The sequence below is a fragment of the Arachis ipaensis genome, chromosome B09, assembly GCF_000816755.2.
Source record: "Arachis ipaensis cultivar K30076 chromosome B09, Araip1.1, whole genome shotgun sequence".
Classification (NCBI taxonomy): Eukaryota; Viridiplantae; Streptophyta; class Magnoliopsida; order Fabales; family Fabaceae; genus Arachis; species Arachis ipaensis.
Genome location: NC_029793.2, coordinates 142,001,783 through 142,013,269, shown reverse-complemented (window position 1 = coordinate 142,013,269; position 11,487 = coordinate 142,001,783).

Below are 11,487 nucleotides of genomic sequence, written 5' to 3'. Positions count from 1 at the left end.
TATGTATTAATACACACACATGCAAGTGTACATTATTATTGTGCTTATTTTATTTTAGACTAAAAAGTCATTTCACTTTTTTCCTAAATAAAATAATAATAATATTGTGTTAGCAATAAGATTAAAATAACGATAAAATTACAAAATTATGGCAATAGCTAGAATAAATTTTCAATTATGCTAATTTATTACATGACTACCCTTTTAAAAAATCATGTTATTATTATTTAAAAGTGTTATATATACTAAAGTTTATTTTTAAAATAAAAGGTAAATTATCTCTTGTGATATATACAGTAATTATTCATAAATTATTTTTTTATCAGAGTTTCAAGATTCACGTTATCTTTTCTTTTCTTTTCAATTGATCGCGATGTTTCTCTTGAAACTTGATAGTAGTGTCATTTTATAATCCCACCAAATACACATCTTCTTCTCCAATTTTAAAACCATAATTCCTCTCAAATTCAATCACCATTTCTAATCAATTAGGTTAGGATTTTGAACTTGTTCATATGCTTTCAATCTCCCATTTCAACGAGCACATCTATTAATTTTTTAACTCTCTCCTTCTTAAGATTTTCTTTCTAATATTTTTCTTAAAATTCAGTTGGATCAACAATGATACTCCTCTTCAGATAATCAACTCTCATAACCTTGTATAACAATATAACAAAAACAAATCAAAATATTAATTAGTCATAAAAATAATGAGTCAATAATTACCATCTTAGAATTTTTATTATCTGAATAATGATTGAAAAATAATTTAAGAGCAATTAAAGATAAAAAAATAAAATAAAATACCTTGGTGTCTCCTTTTATGCACCAATTACCATCATTTTTAACTAATATATCACAAATTTCTATCAGTTTTTTAGCTCTCTCGTTTTTAGGATTTTATTAGAGATAGCAATCAGATTTGATGATCTCATTCGAACTTTGGAACTCTGGTTGAAAAATAATTTATCAATAATCATTGTATATGCCACAAGGGGTAATTTATCCTTTATTTTAGAGAGGGTACGGTAGAGTTCACCAAATAAATAACTATATGATATATGAATTCTCTTAAATAACTTAATTTATTATTTTGGAATATGATAAAATGCACTAATGCATCAAAGGCTAGCTAGAAGAATAAATAACCCAAATATATGGTAAAAACACAGTTTCTGTTCTCCTTTTCTTGTGTAATTTCATGTAGAAAACACATCAGCCCAAGTATGAATCCATCAGATTGGAAAAAACTTGAACCAAGAAAAAATAATAACTACTTAAGAATAATGAAGAAGATGAAAGCATAGATAGAGATAAGAAATTAATAATAAGCAGAAAACTCTTCAGGGATGCTTTGTAATGCAGGACTCCAACACTTGCAAGGTTTGGTTCTGTATGATGCATGCTTCTTCTTCCGTACAAGATGATTCAACCTTTCTTCAGCAGTTAAATAAGAAGAAGAAGAAGAAGACATTGTTCTATCCTGTCCTGCATTCATGGATTCCACTAACTGCTTTAGCTCACTCTTCTTCACCACAAGCTTCATCCTCACAACTCCTTTATTATCTTCCTCTACATATGAAACAACTCTTCCTCCATTTGTCTTTGAAACCATGGATTCCAATGCATGGATTCTGCTACTGTTGCTTCCACTCTTCTTCTTTCCATTGACACATTTGAAGAGCCTAAAGTACCCTTTACCCCTTAACTCCATTACAATAATAACAATTTTCTTTGTGAATAATATATAGCAATTTTATCACTTTAATTAGCTATATCAAAGTTTGAAGCTTCAATTCCTTGAGCTTTATATATAGTGTTGATGAGTGATTCTCAAGAGAATATAAATAATTGTCTCATGATCTGGCATTCCCTGCCTTATTATTATAATGAAAAAGATAACAAGTATTAAGAGAGAAAGAGCCTAAAGTAAAGATTATTAATCAATATATGCTATGCAATAAAGTAGAGTAAGGGGAATCATATACATATAATGCTACCTGGACATAAAAATTAAATACTAACTCTGTTAACTACTCAAACTCAAAATCTCTAAGTGGGAATGAGAAAACTATATGATTTGAACTATAACTTGTTGACATGTTTCGGTTGTTGCTTAATTGCTGCATTTGCAGAACTTGCATTGTTGGTTGGGCTAATTATAATGAAAAAAGACACGTTTGCATGAAATGTAAAGTTTTTCAAGCAAAGAACACAAACCGTGTTATCTTATCCCAAATGTTATTTATATATAAAAATTAGCCATTAAAATCAATTATTATATTTTTATATATATATAATTTAATTTACATAGTATTTTTTTTATAGGTATTTAATAGATATTATTCACAGGTCACAATAATCCTTATTTTTATTTAAATAAAGTATCATTTTTGTTTCTAATTTTTGGGATAAGTCTTATTTGTATCCTTAACGTTTAAATTGTCCTATTTGTATCCCTAACGTTTATAAAAGTGATTCAATGTTATCTTACGGTCAATATTATCCCTAATGTTGGTTTACTCTTTTTATTTTTAATATTTAAAGTTATAGATGAAATGAAGAACCTGCTGTATACTTGTATACACTAATAAAAGTGTATTAAATTAATGTGATTCAGAATTCTGCACAATTATTTTTGTTTGAATATTATAGAATGGCAAAAGCATAGTTGGCATACTTGGAGGTTACTGGGGAAGTTATTAGTCAATGTCTTAAAGATGCACCAAGAATGTGTGCCCAAATTTTCTCAATTATAAAATTTTATCTTATAATTGAGCTGTGCTTAATTATACTTTAGTCCTGTTTCAACTATATATATAATTCTCTTGAATCTCTGATATTATTGTAACTACGTTTGTTTGGTTTGGTATGGAAGGATTTCTTTATTAGTAGTTTGTATGGTTTTCTAGAGAAAAATAAAATACAATTCATTGTAGCTGTCTTTAGCTGTATTATTCATTACTATAGTTCAGGTTCAGGTTCACCGTCCTATGTACTTAGTTGAATTCAATCTTAATTTTAATTATATGCCATGTTATGTATGAACTACAAATTATAAACTATGGTTGAAGAACCAATTTAGGTTGGTCGAGTGGTCAGCTCAAGTGTCGGGGGTTCGAATCTCGCCTTGTGCATGCAGCAACTCATTGTCCAGCGACAGACCCTTAAATAGAGTTCCGATTCGCGACGGATTAGTACTTGTCCTGTCGGGCTGGAAGATACCTGGAAAACCAACCAAAAAAAACTATGGTTGAAGTTAATATAATTATTAAATATGACCCCGCGTAATTAAGATGAATGCTAGTTTAGGGTTTGTTTCTGGTTAATAAATTACTATATGCACAAAATAGAATTCAAACTATTGATACTTATTTAAGCGGACTAGTAAACTAACCACTAGACGAATTGAAATTAGTTCATGTGGTTTGGATATACAGTATATAGTTGAAGTGAGAAAAGGTTATTTTTTTACTTAAGAAGGAAACCTCGTTACGTTACTCCACAAAATTGGATCCAACAGTAGAAGTAGTGAGACAGGCATTTTGTCGAACAGGGAGAAGGCTTAATTAAGATGGTGATGATTGTGATCCAAGGCAATGTATTCTATTCTATGCATGACAAATTGACAATAGCATGTAACGTACCAACATAACAATAAGAATGTTTTTGCCACTTTTGTGTAATTAGTACATGTCAATTATTACGGTTTATTACGGTGTTCATTCAAACTTTAACTTTGTATTGAACTAATTAAATATATGATTATTTTTTTGTTTTTTAGTGTTTTCTAACTTGATAAACTAAAAATTAATTCGTTACAAATTTAAGTCTTTTAAAAATTGGATAAAGTATTATTTTAGTCTCTAACATTTGGTCCAAATCTTAATTTAGTTTTTAATATTTCAAACGTCTTATGTCTCTCTTGATAAGTTTCAAACAAATTTAATGTTATTCTACCATTAATTTTGATACTAATAGTTAACAGAATGAGTGGCGTAGACGTTAAAACGTTACTAGTTAAGTCATATCATATTCAATGTGTTAGAAAAATATAACAAAAACTTTTGTTGTAATACTTCTTCTCCTCAATTTCTTTTTGATACAAAACTCAAAATCCTAACAATCAATCATCAACGCTTCAAAATCAAAAGAAAAAAAATTTATATTAATGATCATTGGCGGATCGATTTTACTTACATACAGAAATCGAATGTTATTAGCTCTTCAATATGTGAGTGAGTTGTTTGCGTCAAATTTAATTGCGAGACAACATTGAACCCGCTTAAAAATGTTTTAAGGATTAAAATAGGATGTTTAAAAATTTTTTAGACTGAAATAGAAGTTTAAAATAACAGAAATCAAATTAAAATTCAATCCAAACGTTTGAATTTCCAATACTTATTTAAATAGACAGGATAATTATTTAACCAATTCAAGTAAGTATGAAAATAAATATATAATTAGTGGTTTCGGAAGAATAGTGGTACATTTCATTTCATTTGAGTTGCAACAAAACAAAAAGTTTTATTATTAATAATTATGGGATAATAGAATACAAATTATGACACAAAAATGGTTAGACTAATCCTGGACTAGTAATTGATGCAAAGAGCAACACAAGAGTGGTAAACAAATCCATCCCCTTTTCAGGAAAAAACTCTTGTTAACAGAAACAGAAGAAGAAGATGATGAATAAAAAGAAGCTATTCTGGAATGCTTTGTAGCCCAGGGCTCCAAGACTTGTTGTTGTTGAAAGATAAATGCTTCTTCTTGTTCTTCTTCTGTAGCAGTTGATTCAATCGTTGCTCTGCAGTTACTCTTGAAGATGCTTTTGTTCTATCATTATTATTATTATTCATCACTTCAACTAGTTGCTTTAGCTCACTCTTCCTCACCACAATCTTCATTCTCACCACTCCTTTTTTGTTATCTTCCAATGCATGCATGCTACCACCACTACTACTCTTCTTTCCACCAACAAATTTTAACTCCATTATTATCAAAGTTTGAAGCTTCCTTGAGCTTTATATATAGTAGTGTTGATTGATTCTGATGAATAATAAAAAAAGAAAATAATGGTCCCATGATCTGGCATTCTTGATCTGTATTATTATAATGAATGGATTAGGAATGATGAGTAGTTAAGAGAAGGGAAGATTATTATGTTGTATGTCAACTAATTAAAAAATGGTGAAATGAAGTTGTCCACCTTCTCACATCACATGCATGGTTCCAGCATTGAAAGAGACACTTCTGCATGAAAATGTTAACTAATAATGGAGTAAGTTCTTCTTCTTTTGTCCTGTCTCGAATAATATAATTCTCTTCTCTTTAATCTCTATTCATTATTTTTTGATTGTCCACACTATCTTCCAATTTGATAGATTAATAATTAATCTATTGTAGATAATGTTTGTTTTTAAATACTAGAATTGAAATTAAGAGATAGAGACTTAATATTATGTTTGATAGTCAAATATAAAAATGTATATGGATTGAATAAAATTGAATTTGTTCTAACCCAAATTCTAATTCTAAATATATATCGGATCTATTTTTTAGATCCTTATCCAACCCTAGACCCGATAAAATCTATACACATACGGGTCACAATTATACTAGGTAAAAATCGGATAAAAATTGAACTTTTAATTATAATTTCGTACATCTTTGTATTTCTTTTCTAGTTTCACAATCTACTTTTATTAAAATAAATGGATAAATTTATAATTAATATAACACAATATTAGTTAAAGAACACAAATTCAAAACAAAACATATTATTTCTTAAATGATAATATAGAAAAATCTCTAAATCTTCAACAATTATTACATATGATCAAATTCATTTAGAAAAATATAATAAATACTAATCAAATTCTAAATTAAAGCATAATCATGAATCAATAATAATAATACCAAATATGTAATTCACATACAAATAACACAAAATATTATGTATTAGTCTAAAGTCTTATACTTCTTAAAAACAAAACAATAATTTTGGAATATATATCCTTACTGAGCCGAGCCGAGTGACTCAAACTATGACCTGGATCCAGTTGAGATATTTTTTTTTTATGTTATTATTTATCTTCGAGTCAAACCCAGGCCATTTCAAGTTTGGGCCAACATGTGCAAATTACTTCGGGTCTAGGCTGGGCCTTTGGACCGAATCGGACTGTGTACATCTCAAGTCAGATATTATAACTAAAGTTTTAGTCTTGAGATTCAAAATTTTAATCCTTTGAGTACTTTTAAAAAGTGGAGACACAAGAGAGCGAAATTTGTATGGACGAAGACTGAAATTTTAATAATATTTTTAAAAAAAATATTCTCATTTAGTTTTTTAAATTCTAAATCTACCCCTTCGATCTTTATATTTATCTTAAATTAAACATAATTCTGAGATATAATTCAGTCCAATTTATTTTAAACCAAACACAATATAACAGACGAGTAAACTGACCATTCGACGAATTTAAGTTGGTTAATCTCTATTCATTATTGTAACTACATTTATTGGTTTGGTATTGGAGGCTTTTATTCTTTATTAACGAGTTTCAAATTAAATATAACGTCTGTGTAGGGTTTCTAGAAAAACAAAGATAAAATACTACATATTATCGTAGGTGTATTTAGCTGTCTTTAATTTATTGTCATCGTAGGGTCACCGTTCACCACCCTACTTAGTTGAATACATTCTCTTCTCTCTCTGCCTGCATTTGATTAGAGTTTCCAGAAGACATACCTTCTGTTGCATGTGAAATTAAATATAAACTACGGTTTCAAGTTATGTTAATATAAGCTTTAGTTAACGGAATTTTCTACTCACACATTCTCAAAGGGCTTTAAATTAAATTTAGAGTGATATTATATGAAATTTTTTTTTTTTTTACTAATATCAGTTACTTTTTTTAAAATTATTTTATTTATCTTAAATTATATATCTTAAATAATCGTAAATTTTAAATTATAAATTTAAATCCTCAAATTAACTAATATTAACATGATTCCTTGGTGATAGTTGGAACGGTTAAGGCCATGTGCATGGATAAATAGTTCAAAGCATGAAAACGTTATTTTATAAGAAAGAAAGAAAGAAGGAAACCTCGTTACTCCAAAGACTTTTGAGTTTTGACAATAAAATTGGATATCCAACAAATTTCAAAAGCTTTATTGTTTGAGGACCTTTATTTCTAGATCATATAACAATTTTTTCATTTTATTATCCAAATTCCAATGACCAGCAGCCTTTTTGGCAATATATAATGTAGAAGATTTGAATCTTTTGTGTTTTATAATATTCAAACATTTTGTATTCACTAAGTTACTTATTTAATTAATTACATATGTACATTTTTATTTTTTAATATCTTTATCAAGTTTTAAGCCAAGATTAGTATTCATTTAGTAGTCTATACCAGATTGCAGATTTTGTTAAGAATAAAATCTAATCAAGTTAGATTAGACTTTGTATTCATTAAAAAATTTATAGCAGGTTGTATGTTTTATTATAGAATTCGACTCCTTTAAAATTATATTATCATTTTAGAGAAAAAAGTATATCATTAATAATCATTTTTGAATTAAGATAGTGAAACTCATAAATAATAAATATTACAAATTTAAAAGTAATTAAAATATTATTTTATTATTAAAAATTTTTTTCATTACATACCTAGTCTATTAAAGAAAAAGTTTGATTTGATTTAATATGTTTTTATCCTTAAGTACATGAAAAATGAGTTTTTTTTTTTCTAAGAGTATTTTTTAATTTTATAGACTAAAAATTAATCTGCAATAAATTTGAATTTTATTTAAATATTTGCCAATAACTAATTAGTTGCTAAGTAAACAAGGCGATTCCAACCTAAAATACTTAAGTATATAACTACTTTTTTGTTGTTATCAACAGTATCTTGACAAAAGATTTGATGGTGTCAGAACGTTTGGACCATTAAATAGTTTCATAATAAAATATATTTTTTAAGTTTTTTAATAACAGTTAAATAGTTATTTAATTATAAAATTTATTTTTTATTTTATAAATTATTTTTTTATCCTTCATCTATCATGTTTATTAATAATAAAAAAAATTAAAACAATAACAAATTGGATCTTCTATTAATCGTAATAAATATTTTGCAATCTTAATCGATCATAATTTTATTATTGATCCGTTACATACATATTTGATTGAAAAAATTGTGTTTGTTAGAAATTCAATTGATTTGATGCACAAATCAATCGATTCAAATTCAGGTTTTTCAAACTTGAATCGATTTGAATTGATACATAATCGATTGAATTTTGCAAGGCATGTGGGATTTTTCTTATTCGATCGATTGTTCATATTACCCAATCGATTTAAGTCTTCAAAGCAATATAGATTTTCACAATTCAATAGATTGATTGTATTACCCAATCGATTGAATTGTGCAATTCGTTATATGTTACACTTCTCTAAATTTTTCTGCTCATGATTATAAATTATTATTTTATTATTCATCTATCTTATCTTTAAAATTCTATCTTTAATTTTTAAGTTTATATTTTGATTTAGATACTCTAATCTTATTTTTTTTTAATATTAAGATTATAAATTGGTGAATAATCTATCAACAATTACTCAATCCTATAATTAGAATCGTTTATCAATCTGATTGATTATCAATTTTTTCATTGTTTTTGTTTATTGTTTATCCATATACTTAATATCAAATTTTTTTTCATTATTTATCCATTTCTTTAGTATCCAATATTTATTCATCATTAATTGATAATCACAGTTGACAATAGAGATCCAATCAATTTTTTCACTCTAGTGTTTAGAAAACAATCCATTGTTTCGATTATAAAATCGAGATTAGTGAATATAATCTCTAATTTTGTAATTTTTTGTTTCGATTTTTTATTCATAAAATTGATTGGGTAATGAAAAATATTTTTTTTATCTTTTAGTAATGGATTTTTTTGAAATAAAATAAAAAATTATTATTTTTCAAAACCCAAATTTTCAACTTTAATTTCTCAAATACGAATTTTTTTTATGCAGAGCAAGGCGAATTTCACCCCAAATTCTAAAAAAATTGCTAACTCAAATTATTAAACATCACAATAGACAATGACAACTATTATCAACGTTTCCGGAGTATATAGGAGTACAATAATGAGTTTTTTTTTTAATTTATAATGAAAAAATTCTTATTAAATATGGTTTATTCCCGTGTATCTATGTATTTTTTAAATTGCTTTGATGATTTCAATCGATTGAATAAAAAAACCCCACATACCGTGCAAAACTCAATCGATTATGTATCAATTCCAATCGATTGAAGTTTAGGCTGAATTTCAATCGATTGGTTTGTGCATTCAATCGATTGAATTTCTAACAAACACGATTTTCCCAATCTAATATATATGTAAACGGATCAATGATAAAATTATGATCGATTAAGATTGGAAAATATTTATTACGATTAATGAAAGATCTAATTTGTTATTGTTTTAGTTTTTTATTATTAATAAACATGATAGATGAATGATAAAATAATAATTTATAAAATAAAAAATAGATTTTATAATTAAATAATATATAAAAGATTAATTTGTAATTAAAATTAAATAAGGACTATTTAGCAGTTATTAAAAAATTTAAAAAACATGTTTTGTTATAGGACCATCGAATCCGGTGCACAATATCTTCTAGTTTTATATATCAATGACTAGTCTGTCGCGAATCTGAGTTCTATTTAAGGGTCTGCTGCTGGTCTATAGGTTGCTTCCTGCACAAAGTGGTATTCGAATCCTCGATACTTGCTTAAACAAACGAGTAAGTTGACTACTTAATCAACTCAAGTTGGTTAGGCATATAACAACTTTTTTTTTTTGTTGAGCTCCATTTAAGAGTCTGTCGCAGGCCAATGAGTTACTGCATACATAAGGTAAGATTCAAACTCCCGATACTTGTTTAAGTGAAATAATAAGTTGACCACTCCATCAATCCAAGTTGATTAAGCATATAACCACTTAATCAAACTAACTTGGTCAAGTACTCAAGTGTTTTTTTTTTTATATGGTGGAGAGGTAAATAGCCAAAATAGTAATTGGGCCATCAACCCTGCCAACTGAATTGGACATTTGGGCTATCTGATGAGAAAGATTCATCAATAGCATTGGCCTCTTAATCTTATCATTGAAAAACATCCTATTCTTTTTCTCAAAAAACTATTCAACCCAAATTAATCTAATTGCAGGATTTATAGGGTCAAAATGATATATTACTTTAGGAAGAGAAAAATAAAAGGAAAAAGAAAAAGGCCAGTGGTAGTTAAAGGAAGTAAACAAAAAAAAGAAGCATAAAATTAAAGTTAGCATGAGATTGCTTTTTGTTTAGATCTTGAATGTCCTGCAGTTTGCTTTGAATAAAGGAACCCTATGCAATGATCCAGTATATATATATTTTAATATCATGATTGGTGAACATTTTTAAGTACAATATTACAATTAATTACAATCTTGTTTGTATCTAATAATTAGAATAAAGTGATAAATAGATTTAAAGAATTACACTTCGAATATATTGATTTTTTTAAAAAAAATACTAATAAAATTCTCTAAGACACAGATATAGACACATTATCTTTAAAAATTAGTCCTATAATTATGGTAAAAATTTTAATTTAAACTAATTTATTCACGTTTGTTATCCTAAAAGACTTTATTAATTTGTTTTTTTAAAGACTAATCTATTCCAAATATAAATTTTCAGAAATTTATTTATCAATTTATTCTAATTAATAATTATTCACTCAACTAGCTTAGAGCCTAAGACAATTATTAACCAATTCAGTCCAATACTTCTTGTCATTTTCTATCAAAATTCAATAATTTGAAATAATCATTTCATTAATATCTAATTAACCGTTTCTTGTAGGAAACAGCAAAGGTCTATTTACGGATCCTGTTATTTTCTTGATATATCCAGTTATCCACTAAGTTTATTATGGGCTCAAGGATTATGATTATGATGCTATTATTCCTCTCCAATCACCATCATCTTAGTTTAATAACTAAAAAAAACTATAATATTAATAATCGTTCACTCAAGTAATAGTAATAAGATGCTTCATTATTACTCCATTGATACAAAAATCACTTGGTTACTCTAATACTCTAAAGGAATAATATATTATAAAAATCAGTTATGTATATTTATAATAGAAAAGCTAAGGCTTCTAAAAATTAAGTTTTGACTATTGAGTATAAATGTGAACAAATTGCAGAAAACAAACAAGGGATAATAAATTAAAAGTTGAAGGTGAAGACAAATATATTATTATTAGGGGAGTTTCCTAGTCTTGGCAATATCTGAAAAGCTAACATCATCACAATAAATAAATAATGCATGTAAAACAGTTTTGATTATCCATATCATATATATGTATATACATGTAACATTTTTCTTTTGCTTGTTTGTTT